The sequence below is a fragment of the Procambarus clarkii genome, chromosome 15 (genome assembly GCF_040958095.1).
Source record: "Procambarus clarkii isolate CNS0578487 chromosome 15, FALCON_Pclarkii_2.0, whole genome shotgun sequence".
Lineage (NCBI taxonomy): Eukaryota > Metazoa > Arthropoda > Malacostraca > Decapoda > Cambaridae > Procambarus > Procambarus clarkii.
This window is the reverse complement of record NC_091164.1, coordinates 36,016,292-36,038,249: the sequence shown is the minus strand read 5'-3', so window position 1 is coordinate 36,038,249 and position 21,958 is coordinate 36,016,292.

Below are 21,958 nucleotides of genomic sequence, written 5' to 3'. Positions count from 1 at the left end.
TTTACACAAGATAAGATCAGTGTTTATGAAAGAGTAATCAGAAGCCGTCGTAGCTCAGCTGTGGGAGCGTCCTCCGCGGCCTCGTAGCCCAGCTGTAGGAGCGTCCTCCGCGGCCTCGTAGCCCAGCTGTGGGAGCGTCCTCCGCGGCCTCGTAGCCCAGCTGTGGGAGCGTCCTCCGCGGCCTCGTAGCCCAGCTGTGGGAGCGTCCTCCGCGGCCTCGTAGCCCAGCTGTGGGAGCGTCCTCCACGGCCTCGTAGCCCAACTGTGGGAGAGTCCTCCGCGGCCTCGTAGCCCAACTGTGGGAGCGTCCTCCGCGGCCTCGTAGCCCAGCTGTGGGAGCGTCCTCCGCGGCCCCGTAGCCCAACTGTGGGAGCGTCCTCCGCGGCCTCACAGGCCAGAGTTCCACCCACAAACTGCTATCGTCTTCTTTTATTGTTCATGTTATAAATGTTTTTTCTTGTTCCCTTTATTATTAAGATGCGAATACTAATTTGGAAGTAATCTAGTAAATTATCCCTTTTTTTAATACAATCTGTAGAGAAAATTGGAGATCAAATCGATATGGTTGTGACTTATTATTATTAATATCGTTATTAATTAAAATTAATTGCAATTTAGCCTAATTTTAAGAATATAATAAAGACTTATTAGAATGAGGATAATGCTGGCATTCACTGTCACACAGGACAGAGGATCACACACAAGACTGAACAAGGTCTGAACTGTAGACTGAAGCGCACATATATCATAGGTACCGTCACTGTTTCAATGTACTAATATGTAAAAACAAGTTTCTGATCAGGGGAAGGAAGACACCAACAGTATGGGGGCTTATTTATTACGTAGTAGAAGTACAAGTAGAATAATTTCTGCAGAAGTAAATCTGGCGTCTATAAATAAGTCAATTGTATAACGTAGCCATGGCTAACTCAAAGTACACCGAATCAACTTAAATTGTACACCCGTAGTAAAATATAAGTAATCTTATAGCCTAGTAACAAAATCTGCAGAAACCTAATGGCCTATTGTCTAGAATTAGAAGTAAGGCGAATGTCACATAAATCTAACTCTAAGTATAACAGTCAGGACACCATGAGTAAATATAAGTGAACAACATAACATAATGGTAAACCCTAGCTGGAAATACGGAAATTAATCAGGTGGCAGAAAATTACATAAAGACTGGAAAAGCCTGATATGAATTTGGAGAAGAAAATAACCCCAGGCCATAGGCCATGCCGCCAAGGAATAAGGAGAAAGAATTTCCTGACTTAAGGTAGGGCTTACTAGTAGAATGGCTGTAAAGTCAAAGTAGTAGCTGTGGACAGCGGAACACTTGGGGACCGGCGCTGCACCCCCACTCCGCAGGCTAGCAGGCCGGACACCCCTCCCCCTTCCCCGAAGGGCGAGTGCCCGCTGGCCGCGAGGGAAAACCTCAGGGTGGCAGAGCAACTTCGGCAACCCGACTAGGAAGTAAAACGTCACTCTTCCACCTGCTGACCGTCATTAGCGCCGTTCGGCAAGCCCGTCTAGAGACGACTGAGGGCCCCGTCAAGTCCAATGAGTGAGGGGGCGTAACCAGTTGGAGTCAAGCCTAGCTCTTCGAACCCCTAACTTGTGGGTGGCGATGGGGGCGCTGCTCCTGGGAGGGTTCGTAGCGGGGCCGTGCTGGAGGACATGGGCTGTAGGCAGGATGCCTCCTTTGGCAGCGCAGGCAGTAGTGCTTGAATGAACATGAGGTGAAAGTGCGGCTGGGTCCCCCCAAGTGGTAGGCAAAGCAGTAGCCCGGGGGGAGCCCTGCTGCCCGGGTGCTAGAGAGAGTAAGGGCTGCCGGTCGCCCCGCCTCCTGCCACGTCGGCTGAGCAGTGGCCTGGGCGAGGCTTTGCACCAAGCGAAATTCCAAGTCCAGCCTGTAATCCAACCATGAACAGCCCGACCTCTCCCTGTCCCACCTGAAGGCCTTGTCGTACCACATCCAGTCGCCTTTGAGGGTCGTCTTCATGGTCTTCACGTAACGTGCATAGGTGAACAGCGCCTGGGCCTCCGCTGGGTGCTTCTCGACGTAGATTGTCGCGTAAATGTCGAGGGCATGCGCCCACTGGTCAGGCATCAGGGGCGGCTGCTTCTTACCAGCTGCCTGGGCGTCAGGGTTTGGCGCAGAGTGGGTCTTGAAAGATCCTGGTTCCCGTTCATAGGCAAGCAATTGCCTGAGGTCCACATACTTGTTTGCCCAGACCCTCTCCCGAAGGGCCTGTGGGACGTGCACGCCCAAGAGTGGGATGCTGGAGCCCGGGGTCGCCCGGAGTAGCCCCGGCCAGGGGCTAGTAAGGGGGGGGGGGCGCTCCGCGGGGGACTCATCGTAAAAGGACAGACTGGAGGAGCTCTCACGTCGCCTCGACGTATGCTCCCTGGCCCTGGTCCGTGGGCCACGGTCGGTAGGGGAGGGCGGGATGGCTGTGGCAGCCGCGGCAGGGTTGACCTCGGTGGCCCCCATACCCAGACGGCTTGTGACACGAGAGGGCCCCCGAGTCTGCGCGATGAGCGCCTGCAGCGTCGTCTAGTCGTCGGCCGAAAGGGGTGGAGGCTGCGACGCTGTGCCACCCGACCCTTTGCCGGCAGGGGGCCTCTGGGAAGTGTGCTCGCCGTCAGTATCCGAGCCGCCCGAGGAGGCCCCCGAGGAGGGGGAGGCGAAACGGGTGTGTTTCGTTCCGGCCTTGGCCGGCTGTATCCTCGCACCAATACGCTGTTGTCCTCGCGTCGACGCCGCTCGAGCCCTCTTCCGTGTTGCAGTTGCTGCGTGTTCCGGCTTCTCGCCACTGCGGAAAGAAGAAACGTAAGCATTGGTAGGACTAACAGGAAAAAAAGCAGGCAGGGAGACCCAGCTGCCGCACCAGCAAACGTCACATACACAAGTAAACGAATGTAAAAGTAAAATTAAGTGACCATATTGAGTGAGAATAACGGACAGTAACAAATGCTAGAATAAGGGCTGGAGAGAAACTGACGTAGGAGAAGAACAGCAGCAGCAAGGAGCGCAGAGCCTAGGCACACCCCCCGAGCCGGGCGGCCTGAAGGGGGGGAAGGGGGCGTGAGGCTGGGGATCAAACGAGAACAACAAAGAAGTGAGGAGAAGAGAAACGTCGCCTAACGGCAACTGACAGAAAAAGCAGGCCCAAGCCTTAGGAAGGGCTTAAGTACCTAAGAACAAATTAAAAAGTTGACAATAAAAAAGTCACCTTAAATAGAATAACTCGCAAGTATGGAAGAATAGGACGATGAACAGAGGAAAAATGGTGGGGGGACAACCTGTATACACAACAACTAGTATGACCTAGCTGAAAGTGACTTAGTGACTCAAGACTGTAAGCGAGAATTAAACAAAACATAATTGGAAAGCCAGAGATAAGTAAATTAAAACAAGAAGCTGGACCCATGCTTAAATTGCGACAAAATTGCAGAGAAGAGTACAAGTCAATTGCAAGACCAATGAACTAAAGATTAAAGGCAAAAGGCATAAGCAAAGCTAAATTGCAGGTGGAAAATGCAGAGCTTCTTACACAATGTAAAAATTATATCTGAAACCACAGTTAAATAATATAGATAATTATAAAACACCAAAATAGGAGCAGACTCCCTGTCGAATAACGTGCCGTGATGAATACAAAACATGAATGCAAGGCCAATAAAACAGCAAGATAGGCATGAGGCTTAAGCAATGCTAGAAAATGCAGAGAATAAATAGCGGAGTAAATACAAGACATAACTGAAAGCTAAACAATTAAATAGATTAAAACAGTATTATTAATATCCTTGTATTTAAAGCTGAGCAATTTAAATAGATTAAAACAGTATTATTCATGGCATAGTTTGGTTAGATTAAAACAGTATTATTCATGGTATAATTTGGTTAGATTAAAACAGTATTATTCATGGTATAGTTTGGTTAGATTAAAATAGTATTATTCATGGTATAGTTTGGTTAGATTAAAACAGTATTATTCATGGTATAGTTTGGATAGATTAAAACAGTATTATTCATGGTATAGTTTGGTTAGATTAAAACAGTATTATTCTCAAAAGTGAAATTCAAAAATTATTTGAGTATCCCTCTAGAAATGGACACTGCTTTAACACTGCAACAGTATTATTAAAGTAAATACAAGACATAACTGAAAGCTGAACAATGTAATAAATTAATTTTAGAAAATCTTAAATAAATAATATAAATAACATAACATGACCAAAAAAATGGACAGACCGCTTGACGGTAGGGCGCCTACACTTAAGGTAGTGGAACTGAATAGGGAGAATAGAGGGAACGTGTACGTGTGGGAACAACATGGCGGCTACACCGGACGAACGAAAACGTCTGGGTACAAACATGCCGGGCGATCAGACAAAACGTCTGGGACGAACATAATAGGCTACACAGGTCAGACAAAACATCTGGGACGAACAAGCCGGGTTACACTGGACAGACAAAATGTCTGGGACGAACATGCCGGGCTACACCGGCAAGACAAAACGCCTAGTTATGAACAAGCCGGGCTACACCGGTCAGACAAAACGTCTGGGACGACCATACCGGGCTACACCGGCCAGACAAAACGTCTGGGTACGAACAAGCCAGGCTACACCTGTCAGACTAAACGTCTGGGATGAACATGCCGGGCTACACCGGCCAGACAAAACGTCTGGGTACGAACATACCGGGCTATCCTGGCCAGACAAAACGTCTGGGTACGAACATGCTGGGCTACCAGGGGGGAAGGCAAAACATCGGGGACGAACATGCCGGGCTACACCGGCCAGACAAAACGTCGGGTACGAACAAGCTGGCTACACTGGTCAGACAAAACATCTGGGAACAACGTGCTGGGCTATACCGGTCAGACGAAATGTCTGGGAACACTCGTGCCGGCAACACCGGTCAGACACAACATCTGGGAGCAAACGTACCGGCAACACCAGTCAGACGAAACGTCTGGGAACAAACATGCCGAGCTACACCGGTCGGACCTGTCAGCCACCCGTAACATAACAGGAAAAAGCCCGGGACCCGGGGCTCAAGGGGCGGCGTAGGGCAAACAAGCCACTGCATGCCTGGCCATAGAAGCTGTAGTGCCCCCCCCCCCAGCCTGGGCCATAGAGACAGCAGAAGATGGGAAGGCTCTCGGCTAAGCCCCACCCTGTTGCCAAGGCAGCCCTTAGGCAAGGAAGCTTCAGGGCCTGCCCACCGGGACACCACCACCACATGGGCGTCTCCTGCTTGTGGGCGTGAGGAAGAGGGACAGGAAGGAAGCGAAACACAACCCAGGGCAAGCGCTTCACGGAGCGCCATGCCACGTGAGTGATGCCGACCTTGACATGGGCCCATAGAGTTGGGCCCTAGGGACAGAAATAACTATTATAACCAGGCCACATGGCGTGACCGCCAAGGGCGACGCCAGGCCGCTCGCAGGGAGCCCGGCCAGGCATGCACGACCAAGCACAGCATGAACCATAGCCCCTAGGTACAAGCCCAGGGGACACAGCATACTGGGCTCCAGAATGGACGCCTGGGAGGGCAGGAAGGAAGCAAAGGGCACACCTGGGGCAAGTACTCCACCAAGCTCCAAGCCACGTGGGCGCCGCCGACCGGGCTTGGGCCCCTAGGGCCGAGCCCAAGGTGCACAGAACCACTGAAACCTGGCCATGTGGCGTCGCCGCAGAGGGCGACGCCAGGCCACTTGTAGGGAGCCTGGCCGGGCATAGCACGAACCAGGGCCCCTAGGGGCACGCCTAGGGAACACGGCAGACTGGTGCCCCTAGTGCACGTCTGGGAGGAAGCGCTACCTGGCGCGGCCCGCATGGGGCACGGCGCAGGACACACGCCGGCTCGGGCATTGCGGCAGCAACAATCACGTCTTGTAGGGCGCAACTGCATACCACAGACAGGCGAACGGGCAAAAGGCCCTAGAGAACTAGCTAAGGCGGCAAGGACGGACCGCGAGGGATGGCGCTAGGCACACGCTGACACTGGGGACAGTCCTGACTAAAATTGAACAGAAAACCTCTCTTTACCTTAGGGTTGGCTGAGTAGGGCAGGGGGCCCCTGCCGTATCAGCCTTGGAGGTCAAAGGCCCTGTAGGATCAGGGAGCATCAGATCTGGGACCGTGGTAGCGGGCGTGAGGTCCATTGCTTGAGAAGTCCCGTGTACACCGTAAATCGGACTGGAAATGCAGTATAGAGTACTGGCCCACATGTCATTGAGGCGCAGCGCAGTTTTGTGGAGCGCTTCGTGAGCCGCGGACCATGGTGGGAATGGAGTGAGGGCAAGACCTCTCCTCTCACACTATTTATATGCCACCCAGACTGGCCGCACCGCGCCTGCGGAACGCACTGCGCAATTGTCTCTTCCTTCCCGATCAGAAACTCCACCGCTTTTCGTGCCAAAAGCAGTGTCCATTTTCTACTGTACACTGCCACACAAGGGCTGGGATCAGTTCGTATGAGATGCAGGTTTAAAAATAATAATATAAATAAAATTGTTCTTCATTTTTATAAATTGACAAGAAGATTTTGGATAAATTGTTAGGATGTCGTCCAGTACACCAGATTCAATGAAATAGTTACGCAGTTGGTTGTACAATAGGCCAGGAGGTCTGAAATCTTTTAGTGTCACATTCAACAATACAGTGTTCTAGTGACTACATTAAAGTTTTGTCACCGAGTTTACAATCTGAATATTCTGGTAGTGGCTCAGCCTCACTAACCTGCCAGATGTGCCTATAGCCAAGGCGAATTCGCGCAATGACTACGTCGCATTGCCTGGTCCGGCTACTGTGCTGACCATGCAAATACCTATTATTACAAAAAGTTGTCATAGATTTTAATACTGCAGCTTTCAGGTCTCTGGGAATTTCTTAATTCTTCTAAATCTGAAGTAATATCTTTAATTTTTATGTGTTTAATAATTGCATTAGATAGTCCAAAGTCATAATCAGTATTTTCTTTCCTGCAAGCCTCATTGGCCAATCGATCTGCAAAGTCATGTTTTTCAACTCCAACATGGGATGTTATCCACACAAATTTTATACAATAGTTATTATCATTGGCCCAATTGGATTCCATTTAATATTACAAGCTACTTCAAACATACATTGTGATGGGTTATTTAAGGACTGCAGAGCACTTTTAGAGTCACAAAATATCACTCCACCCCCGTTGAGCTTAAGGTACTAAGTGGCTAGATAAATACCCAATAGTTCAGTCTGTATCATGCTTGCCCAGTTGTTCAATCTCTGTGTACTAGACATGATCATTTCATTCTCTTTATACACTGCTAATGCACAACCTGTTCTACCAGTGCCTAATTGCACAGAACCATCAATAATAGGATATAGTACGCATATGATTCAGTTGGTTTCAGATTTTGTAGATGACTGTCAATAGCTTCTACTGTTATACATCTCACAGAACTGTGAAACATTAGTAAGTCCGGGACACTGTGTTGCCTAGATAATAGTCTTTTGGTCACCTAAACGTTTCTCACAACTTTGATGTAAATTATCTGTCCATGTGCGCGTGTACCATCCTAGCAGTCTTCACCTTGTTGTGTTAACAGAATCAAGAAATAGCTTTCTAACCTATATTATTCCAGGTGCCTTCTCTTCGTCTCACCCATGTTTAGTGCTTTGCATTTGTCTGTGTTAAAGGAAAGTGACCATCTGTCCGACCACCGCTTGAGTGCATCTAGATCTCCTTGTACTCTCCCTCAAACGTCTTCGTTTGTAAATCTCAGCAATTATGCATAATCCGCAAACAAGGATACTTAAGACTTTCTTCTGTTAGTTTGATGACATCTGCATGACCCCAAATGATCTCGCGGGGGTACACTACTTGGGTTTTTTAATACTGGCAACTATTCGCCGCTGAATTCTCTTCTTTCGGCATTACCCTCTGTTTCCAACCAATGATATGTTCTCTACTCCACACCAGCACTCCTTTACTTATGAAAGCCATGTCTTTAATTTTGGGATGGAAACCTACTAAAAGGGTCCGAGTTACACCTTTGTTGATTATCAATGAAAATACAGACAGCTAACCCTTCTTCCCTTAGTTTTATCATTTTTAATTAAACATAACATTTTTAAATTCGAATGACATTAACTGAGAATGGTCGATAATGAAGCTACTGTGTAGTTTAGTGGCTCCTGTGTCCTTTCATTCTGGCACATTGGCACTACATTGGCTGTCTTCCATTCCTTTGGCAACTTCTTTTTCAGTGATGAGTCGAAGAGTTAATGGGAGGCTTAAGTCTGCAGCTACATCTTTCAGTCTCCACAAGCACCATTTGTTGTTTACAGTGTACTCACCTAATTGTACTCACCAATTTGGGCGTGCAGAATCGAGCGTTAACTCTTGGACCCCGCTTTTCTAGTCGTTGGTTGTTTAATGCAATGACTCCTGACCTATTTATCTATCATTCCTATTTTTAAATTTATGAATGGAGTTAGCCTCTACAACCTGCTCCTTTAGGTCATTCCATTTACTCACTACCCTTACGCTAAAAGAAAATTTTCTAACAAATGCTTTGACACAACTGAGTCTCAAGCTTTTATCCGTGCCATCTTGTTCTATTGTTATTCATTGTAAATATTGTCTGTTTCCCACCTTGTCAATCCCTCCAAGTATTTTATACGTCTGTATCATGTCCCCCCTTTCCCTCCGCTTTGCTTACGTTGTCAGGTTTAGTTCCTTCAGTCTGTCTTCGTACCTCATCCCTCGGAGCTCTGGGACGAGTCTCGTTGCAAACTTCTGCACCTTTTCGAACTTCCTTTTGTGTTTTTTAAGATGGGGGCTCCATGATAGAGCGGCATACTTTAAGACTGGCCACACATAGGCGGAATAAAATTATCTAAAAGGCTCTTTCTTCAAGTTTCTGAAGGATGTTCTGACTTTTGCCACAGTAGAGTATGCGGCTGACGTTATTCTATTTATATGAGCCTCTGGAGTTAGGATTGGTATTATGTCCACTCTCAGGTCTTTTTTCTCAAGACGTTATTTGAGAGGTAGTTTCCCTTCACCGTAAATTGGCCTATCGGTCTCCTGACTCCTGTCCCCATTTCCATCACATTGCACTTGTTGTTGTTGAACACTAGCAGCCACTTCTCGAACCAGCTCTGCAACCTGTTCAAGTCATCCTGGAGAATCCTAAAATCCTCATCTGTCAACCCTCCTCATTAGTTTTGCATCATCTGCAAACATTGATATAAGAGACTCGACTCCTGCAGTCAAGTCTTATTTACATAAATGAGGAATAGTTTGGTCCTTGAGGCACCCCGCTTGTTACTCTATTCCCTTCCGACTCTTCGAACCTTCACTGTCACTCTCTGACACCTGTCTGTCAGGGAATTCCTTACCCAAGATAGTGCATTTCCGTCTACTCCCGCCTGCCTCTCACGTTTGTATAATTGATCTGTGTGGTATTCTATCAAAGACTTTTTGGCAGTCCAATGTTCCACAGTCACATCCATATTGATTTGATTTCCAATTTTCTCTTCAGATTGTCTGATAAAAATGATAATGTACAAGATTCTTTACAAATTAATACTCACATCTTTAATAAGAAAGGAAACAAGAAAAAAACATTTATTTCTTGAACGTTAAAAGAAGACCCTCGCGTTACTGGGTGAAACTCTGGGCTGTGAGGCCGCGGAGGACGCTCCCACAGCTGGGCTACGAGGCCGCGGAGGACGCTCCCACAGCTGGGCTACGAGGCCGCGGAGGACGCTCCCACAGCTGGGCTGTGAGGCCGCGGAGGACGCTCCCACAGCTGGGCTACGAGGCCGCGGAGGACGCTCCCACAGCTGGGCTACGAGGCCGCGGAGGACGCTCCCACAGCTGGGCTACGAGGCCGCGGAGGACGCTCCCACAGCTGGACTACGAGGCCGCGGAGGACGCTCCCACAGCTGGGCTACGAGGCCGCGGAGGACGCTCCCACAGCTGGACTACGAGGCCGCGGAGGACGCTCCCACAGCTGGGCTACGAGGCCGCGGAGGACGCTCCCACAGCTGGGCTACGAGGCCGCGGAGGACGCTCCCACAGCTGGGCTACGAGGCCGCGGAGGACGCTCCCACAGCTGGACTACGAGGCCGCGGAGGACGCTCCCACCGCTGGGCTACGAGGCCGCGGAGGACGCTTCCACAGCTGGACTACGAGGCCGCGGAGGACGCTCCCACAGCTGGGCTACGAGGCCGCGGAGGACGCTCCCACAGCTGGGCTACGAGGCCGCGGAGGACGCTCCCACAGCTGGGCTACGAGGCCGCGGAGGACGCTCCCACAGCTGGGCTACGAGGCCGCGGAGGACGCTCCCACAGCTGGACTACGAGGCCGCGGAGGACGCTCCCACAGCTGGGCTACGAGGCCGCGGAGGACGCTCCCACAGCTGGACTACGAGGCCGCGGAGGACGCTCCCACAGCTGGACTACGAGGCCGCGGAGGACGCTCCCACAGCTGGGCTACGAGGCCGCGGAGGACGCTCCCACAGCTGGACTACGAGGCCGCGGAGGACGCTCCCACAGCTGGACTACGAGGCCGCGGAGGACGCTCCCACAGCTGGACTACGAGGCCGCGGAGGACGCTCCCACAGCTGGACTACGAGGCCGCGGAGGACGCTCCCACAGCTGGACTACGAGGCCGCGGAGGACGCTCCCACAGCTGGACTACGAGGCCGCGGAGGACGCTCCCACAGCTGGACTGCGAGGCCGTGGAGGACGCTCCCACAGCTGGACTACGAGGCCGCGGAGGACGCTCCCACAGCTGGACTGCGAGGCCGCGGAGGACGCTCCCACAGCTGGACTACGAGGCCGCGGAGGACGCTCCCACAGCTGGACTGCGAGGCCGCGGAGGACGCTCCCACAGCTGGACTACGAGGCCGCGGAGGACGCTCCCACAGCTGGACTACGAGGCCGCGGAGGACGCTCCCACAGCTGGAGTGTGAGGCCGCGGAGGACGCTCCCACAGCTGGACTACGAGGCCGCGGAGGACGCTCCCACAGCTGGACTGCGAGGCCGTGGAGGACGCTCCCACAGCTGGGCTACGAGGCTGCGGAGGACGCTCCCACAGCTGGGCTACGAGGCCGCGGAGGACGCTCCCACAGCTGGGCTACGAGGCCACGGAGGACGCTCCCACAGCTGGACTACGAGGCCACGGAGGACGCTCCCACAGCTGGGCTACGAGGCCGCGGAGGACGCTCCCACAGCTGGACTACGAGGCCACGGAGGACGCTCCTACAGCTGGGCTACGAGGCCGCGGAGGACGCTCCCACAGCTGGGCTACGAGGCCGCGAAGGACGCTCCCACAGCTGGGCTGCGAGGCCGCGGAGGACGCTCCCACAGCTGGGCTGCGAGGCCGCGGAGGACACTCCCACAGCTGGGCTGCGAGGCCGCGGAGGACGCTCCCACAGCTGGGCTACGAGGCCGCGGAGGACGCTCCCACAGCTGGGCTACGAGGCCGCGGAGGACGCTCCCACAGCTGGACTACGAGGCCGCGGAGGACGCTCCCACAGCTGGACTGCGAGGCCGCGGAGGACGCTCCCACAGCTGGACTACGAGGCCGCGGAGGACGCTCCCACAGCTGGACTACGAGGCCGCGGAGGACGCTCCCACAGCTGGAGTGTGAGGCCGCGGAGGACGCTCCCACAGCTGGACTACGAGGCCGCGGAGGACGCTCCCACAGCTGGACTGCGAGGCCGTGGAGGACGCTCCCACAGCTGGGCTACGAGGCTGCGGAGGACGCTCCCACAGCTGGGCTACGAGGCCGCGGAGGACGCTCCCACAGCTGGGCTACGAGGCCACGGAGGACGCTCCCACAGCTGGACTACGAGGCCACGGAGGACGCTCCCACAGCTGGGCTACGAGGCCGCGGAGGACGCTCCCACAGCTGGACTACGAGGCCACGGAGGACGCTCCTACAGCTGGGCTACGAGGCCGCGGAGGACGCTCCCACAGCTGGGCTACGAGGCCGCGAAGGACGCTCCCACAGCTGGGCTGCGAGGCCGCGGAGGACGCTCCCACAGCTGGGCTGCGAGGCCGCGGAGGACACTCCCACAGCTGGGCTGCGAGGCCGCGGAGGACGCTCCCACAGCTGGGCTACGAGGCCGCGGAGGACGCTCCCACAGCTGGGCTACGAGGCCGCGGAGGACGGTCCCACAGCTGGGCTACGAGGACGCTCCCACAGCTGGACAGTGAGGCCGCGGAGGACGCTCCCACAGCTGGGCTACGAGGCCGTGGAGTGTAACACGGGTTAGGTTCCTCTCTCTTTACTTCCTTCTTTCTACTCCCTCTACCCGTATTCTTACTTATTATTCTCTACCAAGGGACTCCAAAACTTTTACCAAAGCCAACTCCACGCCACGTGGTCCTAAGACGATTGACCGACTTAGGATTCTACACCCAGTATGACGTGACCTAAGCTCTGAGCAAAACCCTAGAGTCGCCTCTATGCTGCCACCACCAGACCAGCTCTACAGAGCAATGATCGAGGTCTGGATCGATCACGCTAATTAATCAACCTAGGGGCTTGATCCCCACTATAAACGATGACCTTGAGTGTGGAATAAATTACACGGTAATGATAATTCCGATTCGATGTTAGAATCGGCGCCCAATCCAACTCTGCCTCGTGTGGACCACGTGACCAGGACAAGTGTACACATAAAACACATGGAAACAATAAAAATGCAAATTCTTAACTTAATTAATTTATTAATGAAAACTAAAACAAAAAGCTAAATGTGTTCACTCCCTATCACTTTAACACTCCCTACTTGACCTGAATGGCAAATGAGAAGACTATTTCTATACATAACCATAGCAACTATACCTCTATGTTTTCCAGCTAAGATGTTGGGCTGGTCTTGGGGAGAGGTAAGATGTTTTGACCTCTCCCAGCTGCTCGGCAGATCACACTGACTTTTTTCCTTGTCTGGACTACCCCAGACAGAGTATTGTATCCTTCCGCCTAGTCAAAGTCCTACCCAGTTACTAGCAAGGTTTAAGTTATAACAATTAACCTCTGTTGTACTTAATTGATCCAGACTGGTTGAATTATTTTACTGAATTAAATTACAAACATCTAACGGCAGAGCTGTTCCCGATCCCCAAAATGGTTAATTGAACTTTGAGAAATACTAGACATGTCAACCCTGCTGACCTATGACCGCCGGTCACTCCGCCTTAAAAGTTAGATCTGATTCGTGACGTCACTGATGGTGACTTAAACTCAATAATTAGAATACTCTTGATATTGTATCCAGTACTATTATACAATACAATTTTAATGCAAAATGAATAAAGGCTAATTTTCTCTAAATTACTGAATACTATAGGATGATTCATTATACGCAGCTATGAACAAAGCGTTGGTTATTTCCACCGCGAATTCCCCTGGGGGTCAGGTCACCATGCGGCTCAGCTTCCCATTCTCTTTTGTCGATAAACCACTCTGGATAATTCTTACAACAGCCTAGTTTGTTACAACCCCCCCCCCCGCACAAGCACTTAGTAAACCTTGTTAATTTGTTAAAATTCACGAGGTTTAGTATCCAAACCCACAATTCAACTCATGCCACAAACAAAAGCTAACCTAACTAATAAAATTTGACAAATAATAGTCCAACATCATAATGAACATGTTTAAATTCATAAATTTCTCAGCTGTCAACTGACAGCAATCCTCCAATATCAGGAAACATACATCCTACCCTTACTGACATAGCTAAATAACATGTCCCTACTCTACCATCAAAAACTAGCTATTAAACTCTCTTGGCTCTTCACTAGCCAAGTCCATGTGTCCTCTAGAGCCGGCCACACCGTGCTCAAACAAACATTAAAGTTATATCATCAGACTGAACTTTCAGTCATCCGGGAGCGTACTACGGAACTATCAAGCTCACATCCGTGTACTAACCACTCCCCATCAATGTCAACCTTGACATGTTAAGGAACACACCTAATGTTTATTACATCTATCTAAAAAATAAAAAAAATCCTATACTATATCACAGGTTTCAGCTGACTGTACAGCCAAGTGTTCTCACTCACTAGAAGTGTCAATGTTTATATTGGTCCGCCTCTCCTGTGTTCAAACATTCTGAAAAAAAAATAGCACAACATAATTTTCCATAACCGTTTGTTCTGGGCTGAGACAATTACACAGGGGCTTCGATTTTGATTACCGACCAATTTATAGAGTTAAATTTTCATATATTATACCAATTATTATTTTAAATCTGTTTTTCAACATTTAAACAAAAGTGTCCAGATGTTCTTTACACAGATGTTCAGAGCCAACTTCGTTGTTCGTATCAATTGTTCATATTAAGTAAACGATAAAAAAAAAATCGACGCTGCTGGATGCTGAATGTAGTCGCTGACGATGACGGTGTCGATCTTGCTTCTCCCCATGTGTAGACATCAATACCTGGTCCTCTTGTACTCCCATCCGGTACTCCTGAATGACGACAGAGTGTAGTAGAGCGGAGTGCCAAGTGACAGCTGTAGAATACTGTTACTTCGGCCATTAATCTTGCTTTCGACAGTCCACACGCCTTCGTATCAATCACAGTTCACACGGCAGTCTTGATGTTAAACTTGACGTCGCAGATGACCACAGCAGAGCAGAACTGGATGTACCAACAGTGTCTCTTAGCAGGAGTGGTGTCAGAAGGTCGTAGAGGCGGGTTGCTTGTTTGCAGAACAGGTGAATCTCGTCTTCCATCATTGCTCACGTCATCTCAGGCGTTTCTTGATGTCCCCAGGTTACTAGGCCGTAAACACCAACTGTGCATACCCTCGTACCGCCGACTTTAGGCCTAAGGAGACAATTTTGCGACCTTCTATTGGCGAGTCCCGGTACTCTGTAGGGAAACCGTGCCTTCCACCTGTGACCGCCTTATTTCCGCTTTCTTGTTACTTCAGATGACGTAATCATTAATCTTCCGGCGAAATTCTTGAGTACTGCTACGTGCTTTCCATTTCTTGACCTCTCCTCCAACACTGCTGGAATGGCTGCAGTCTTGATGACGCAGCAGGTGGGTATTGGTGATCTCGAGACAGCTACCCCGGCGTTGTATGGCACCTCCGGTGACTGCTATAATGTGGACAGCTCGCTGGCCCTGACAACCTCGTTAGTGACGTGAGGCGTCGGCCGGGTGACTCTTGGACAGTCACTCATCCCCAAAGTAACTGATGTATGGGTTACTGGGTCTAGTGGGGGGAGGGCTTTGTGTAACGTGCCTCCCCCCTCGGTCTTTACAGACAAGGGTTCACGTGTGGCTGGAACAACTGGGTCGGTGTACCAATCAGACCTGGGAACAGACAGACACAACACAGCGGAAGCATAGATATACTCTGGGTTTGGTGGAGGTGGAACCCCAGAGCACGGTAAAAGTTGCTACCTGAGTCAAGTATAGACATAGTACACCTCATTGCCTTTACAGGAAAATCTAATGAATACTAAATTATACTAACCAAGGAAGTTACTTTACTGTATAGCGCGAGATCTCGTCACCATAGGGTGGCGAGACTGCACCTGACTACTGATGAGCGATGACAGAGGGTCATCCTCATCTTCTGACTCGTCGGTGAAGCCATGAGTCAGCACTGCTGAGTCAGGAACTAGACCCGCTGAAGGCAGTTCTAATTCCTCTCTAGCATGATAATGTTTCAATTTATTTACGTGAATTGTCCTTTCCACCTGGTCCTCGAACACTCCTTTTATAACAAGATTAACCGGCCCCGCCCTTTTAATTACTCTATAGGGTCCTCGCCACCTCGGAGCTAGTTTCCTGCTCTGATTGGCGGGCGCAGCCTCATTCACTCTCAATACGAGGCTTCCTTCCGTCAACTCAAGAGGGCGCACATCCTTGTCATAAAAATGAGCATACCGAGTCCGTGCCTTCTTGGACGCTTCAGCTGCAATATTCCATGCATTTCTCATTTTTCCAAGGACCTCTGAAGGATAGTCCTCCCCGTATGCAACATTATGTCTGTTAAGCAGACCTGACGGGAAATTGCATGAATTACCAGTAAACAAATGAAGTGGTTGGGTGTTAATTGATTGGTGGATGGCAGTATTCAAGGCGAACTGAACATAGGGTAGGTGTTCATCCCAGGTGTTTGCATCATGTTCAGCAAGGATTGCAAGCATATCCTTGACTGAACGATTAGTCCGTTCCGTCATTCCGTTTGCTTGTGGGTGGTAGGCTGTTGTAAAAGCCGAAGTTGTCTCTAAAATCTTACAAACTTCTCTAAATATATTCCCATTGAATTCTTGACCCCGGTCAGAGACTAAAACTTTAGGAGGTCCGAATACAGTAACGAACCTACGCAAGAACGCATCTGCAACCGTACGAGAATCCTTCTGAGGTAATGCAACTAGTGTAGTGTATCTAGACAGATGGTCAACTAGCACCAACACGTATCTGTTACCCGCATGACTGTGGTGTAAATCAATCAGATCGGCCCCCACACGATCTAACGGTTCACGAATTTCAGGAAATTCCTGAAGTGGGGCTTGTACCTTAAGGGTACCTTTCCTCCTCTGGCAACGAGGGCACGACTTCACGAAATTGATTACCTCAGAAAGTAATCCTGGAAAATAAAATAGAGACTTTGCTTTTAAGTGGGTTTTAAAGATCCCCGGATGCCCTGCAATTTTTGAAGCATGCGCAAGCTTTAACGCTGATGACCGCAACGCGTCCGGAATAACTAGCTGAAATACTGCCCTATCATTCTGGCTATTAACATAATACAGGACGCCCTGTTTCATCTCAAAATCATGTATAGGTAAATTCTTTTTCTTTTTCGGGTATTTTCCTCCCTCTAAATACTCAATAATCTCTTTCCATCTCGGCTCGTTCATCTGGTATTCTCTCATTTTATCCGATGGAATGGTTTCAATATTTTCATTAATCTGCATTGCCGCTATATTTCTACTTAGCGTATCTGGCACAACATGTGCTGGACCAGGCTTGTACAAGATCTGGAATGAGTGGGCCGAAAGTTCGTGAGACCAGCGTGACATTCGTGGGCATTTCGTTCGCTTTTTAAATATGTGTGTTAACGCTCGATGGTCTGTGTAGATTACAAAATGCCGCTGAAATAGGTAAGGTTCGAAATACCTAAATGATTCTACTACTGCCAGTGCCTCCCGATCCGTAGCTGAATAGCGAACTTCAGGTCCTTTGACCTTCCTACTGAAATAGGCTACTGGATGGGGTAAATTATCTGCGTCTCGCTGAATTAAGCACCCGCCAATAGCAATACCGCTGGCGTCAGTGTGCACTTCCCACTCTTTCTCAAAATCAGGAATAGCCAATACCGGTGTCGTGATTAGTTGGTCTTTCAGTTTGCGATAGGCCTCGTCATGTTCTGATTTCCACACAAACTTCGCATTTTTCTTTGTCATATCAGTCAGGGGTGCTGAAATGCCAGCGAAACCTTCAATGTGACGACGAAAATATCCGGCCGCCCCCAAAAACCTACGCACGTCCTTTGCTGTCCTTGGAGTAGGCATGTCAGCAATGGCGCGGCAAGAATCTGGGTCAGGTCGGATACCGTCTGGGCACACCTGGAACCCCAGAAATTTGAATTTCTGAGCCGCCAGGGTGCACTTCTGAACATTCAGCCTGAAACCTGCCTGATCTAACAACTTCAAAGTCTCAGTCAAGTCCTGTAGGTGTTCCTCAAACGTCCTGGAATATATCACAACATCATCCAGGTACGCTAAAGAATGCCTACCCAGTACCGGACTAAGGATAAAGTTGATGGCCCTCTGAAACGACGAAGGCGCTGTCTTCAAACCAAACGGCATCCTACGGAATTGATAAGTGTGCCTACCATCCGAGAATGCTGTTTTTTCCCTATCCTGTTCTGCCACCGGGATCGCCCAATACGCCGATTTTGCGTCAAGAGTTGAGAAATACTTAGCAGCACCAAATTGATCTATTATCTCCTGTATTCGGGGCAACGGATACACATCACCCTTAGTTAGTTCGTTCACCTTCCGGTAGTCAACACAGAAACGATAACTACGGTCCGGTTTCCGAACTAGCACAACAGGAGAGAGCCACGGTGACGTACTAGGCTCTATCACGCCCTGTCTCAACATTTTCTGGCACTCCTCCCTGATAATGTTCTTTGCCTGTTCCGGCAACCTCCACTGTCTTGTGTACACAGGCAAATGGTCACCAGTTGGAATGGTGTGCTCGATCTTATCAAGGAGACCAATCTGGTCATCCTCTGTCGCAAACAATTTCGGGAATTTTCGTAAAACTCCTCTCAGTGCCTTCCTATCCGCCTGTGCAACATGTTGCAAATCAAGTGCTGAAATTAATTTTTCTACTTCCTCTACATTCTGTGCAACATTTCTCGTTTCGTATTGTACTTTGGATGGTGTTTTAGTTTTCAACATATTCAGTGCACTACATTGTGCAGTGACGGCTGGCGTCTCAGCTGACTCATGGTGAAAGATTTCTGTGTCCTCCACCATGGTTCCCTGAGATACCCTATCACCTGCCCTGAAGCGAAAAGTCTTATGTGAAAGATTGACAACTGGAATGAGTGCACCTTTATCGAGCACTACAACTAAGTGATGAGGAATTAATAAACTATCACATCTCCCAGCCACCTGAAGGGTGGTACCTGGTTGTATGTGACGTCCCACGGCTACTTTAATAAATTTAACAGAATGTGGTGGGCAACTCTGTTTAGTCAATGCATGCAATGCGCATGACCTCTTAACTGTGTCTGGAAGAGACTTAAAAATCAATTTTGGATAGTGCGCATTATATTTCAGCTTCCTCTTAATTGAAGCTACAACTGGAGGATGGTCGATCATCTCCACTGGGTAGGAAGTCTGTCCCAACTGCAACCTGCAGTTCCTAGCCCCTTTTTGAGCAGACAAGGAATAATCAAATCACGACAGAAAATCAGTTCCCATTAAGATGTGACCAGGAAAATCAAGGTTCTCTACGATCGTACATGTGTGAGGCTGCAATTCCCCATCAATCTCAAAATTAACAGTACCTTGACCTACGATCTCAATCTTTTCCCCATTGACTGCTGTTAATGTCTTTGCGCAACGTTGAAGACGTGCATACTTAAAATTGCTGAAGGCTGACTTTTTAATTACCGTTGCCTGGCTTCCTGTATCAACAAAAGCTGTCAATCTCACACCTTCCACTTTCACCTCAAAAGTAGGCCTACCATCACTAGGAGCCTGCTTTCATGCTTTCGTAGGAGTGACTTCGCAATCCCTCTGTATATGCCCGCGCTTCCAGCAGGAGTAACACCTCCGCGGATCTCTGTTGTTACCCCGCGCAGGGTGGCTCGAACTTGCAGCTGAGGGCTGCTTCCCGCCTGATGAACCCGCGCCACAGTTCCTCGGCTTGGCTCCCTCGCCTTTACTTAACGCCTCTACGTATGGCGACAACTGAGTGCCCGGCGTCTCCGTGCGCATCTGCCTGTCTAAGGCTGTGGCGGCCTGGGGTTGGGGTTGAGGTATGGTGTGGGTGGCCTGGGGTTGGGGTGTGGATGGAGGTTGGGGTTGAGGTATGGTGTGGGTGGCCTCGGGTTGGGGTGTGGATTGAGGTTGGGGTTGAGGCTGAGGTATGGTGTGGGTGGCCTCGGGTTGGGGTGTGGATTGAGGTTGGGGTTGAGGCTGAGGTATGGTGTGGGTGGCCTCGGGTTGGGGTGTGGATTGAGGTTGGGGTTGAGGCTGAGGTATGGTGTGGGTGGCCTCGGGTTGGGGTGTGGATTGAGGTTGGGGTTGAGGCTGAGGTATGGTGTGGGTGGCCTCGGGTTGGGGTGTGGATTGAGGTTGGGGTGGGTATGGGGTGGCCTGGGGTTGGAATGGGTATGGGGTGGCCTGGGGTTGGAATGGGTATGGGTATGGGGTGGCCTGGGGTTGGAATGGGTATGGGGTGGCCTGGGGTTGGAATGGGTATGGGTATGGGTATGGGGTGGCCTGGGGTTGGAATGGGTATGGAGTGGCCTGGGGTTGGGGGAAGGGTTGGTATGGGAACTGAGGATGGGGTTGGTATGGGAATTGAGGATGGGGTAGGTATGGGAGGTGGGGTTGGGGTTGTTGTAGTGACGGATGAGGTGTACCTAGGTGTTGTGGGTGCTGTGGTATTGGTGTTATGTTGGGTAGTTCCTGCTGTTGGTGTGGTTGTTCATGTTCCCGTTGAACGGGTTGCTGTTCTCTACCGAGTGAAGTGGGACGTCCTGCCATACTAACTGAGGCCCCCTGTCTGCCCTGCTGGCATGGCGTCGATGTTCTTTGTGGGGGAACCCAAGACGGCTCTCCCCACTCATGGGACGACTCCTCGCAAGACTCCCCACTCATGTCAATAATAGTATCGCTACTGGGATGGAAAGATACCCTCGACTGCCCAGTCCCATGCAGAACCCGTGAACTCGTCGCTTCAGTCCCACTGACCCCACCTGTGGTGCCAGTTGAGCTACCTGAGCGATCCCCAGTGGTGTCGGAAGAGGTTCTATCCTCTACACTCCCATTCCCACTGGTCCCTACTGACTGGTCATTATCTGGGTTAAACATTTTCTGTGATTCCTGGTGTGCCACGTCTCTTCTAAACTACCCTTTAGTACACCCTCGACCCGGACTCACTACAACCGTGATCTTACACAAAAAAAAAATCACAACTCTATTCTAAGAGAAAACTACTAGATTCCCAAAATAGGAAATACAACGATTTATCGAGAGAATCGCTGAAGTGAATCCAATGAATGAGTGTCTGCCCCGCACTCGTGTCTGACCGTGAAATATCCCGCAGTTCTATTGCTGAAACCTAAGTCCTTTACGTTAAAAAAATTAAAGAATCTAATTTATATAAAACAATTTAAATGATAACGCAACTAACGCGCAGCACTCGTGATGGATTAATAAAGAATATTTACTGTACTTTAATACTAAACGCGCTTGAAGTGAGCAGCGTGGCCACTGATGACTGATGGAGCGGGACCAGCCGCGCTGAAAAAAAACTAAGTCCCGCGCTTTTTCGCTTAAACGCTGAAAAATCAAAATTTTTTTGTTCTGAAGGAAAATAACTAGTTTTACGTTAATAAACCGCTCTAGCGATTAATATAGACACCCAGGACCTATAAATGCTTACTAAAAATTGAATTTTTATCAAAAACTGCGTTTTTACTCCATTGCTGGACTCTGCCAATTTTCCTGACTCCGAGGGAAAAATATTCTATCACCCCAAATATCACAAAACTCCTTTAATTCACAAAAATTTGGGTTTCTCGTTCCCAGATATAAATACGTTATTATTTACTACTGACGTTGTATGCAGAACAATACTGACACTTCGGGCGGTTTCAACACTCACTAATTCGATTTTTCGTCAAAATCCGAGATTTTCACCTCAAATGGACTGACAAAATTACAACACGATTTTCTCGAAAAATAACTAAATTCGGCAAAAATGTAATTATCACTGTTTAATGCTTACGGACAGAATTACGTCCCTTGCGCGCACTAGAGAGTAATACTGACCCCAGAATATCCACGAAACATGAAAATTAGAATTTTCGCCAAAAAGTCAGATTCTAGCCCAAGCTGGACTTAGAAAATTTTCCACCTACGTTTCTACTGAAAACAGAATTCTAAGTCTACAAACACAATTCTACCGTCTTACTGGTAACAACTAGAAAATATCACTCGCATCGACTGGAGAATCCTAATGATACCCAGATCATACACGTGACCCACGAATACAAATTAATTACAGTTAACGAGTTTCCGACATTGACTTAGCCGAAAACTTATCCCAAAATACTTAGAAATATTCCATGGACAAATAACATTTACACGCAACTTACTATCCCTTAAACTCCTTCACTTTTCTATCGTGACCGACATATAGCCCTAAGTCCAGAG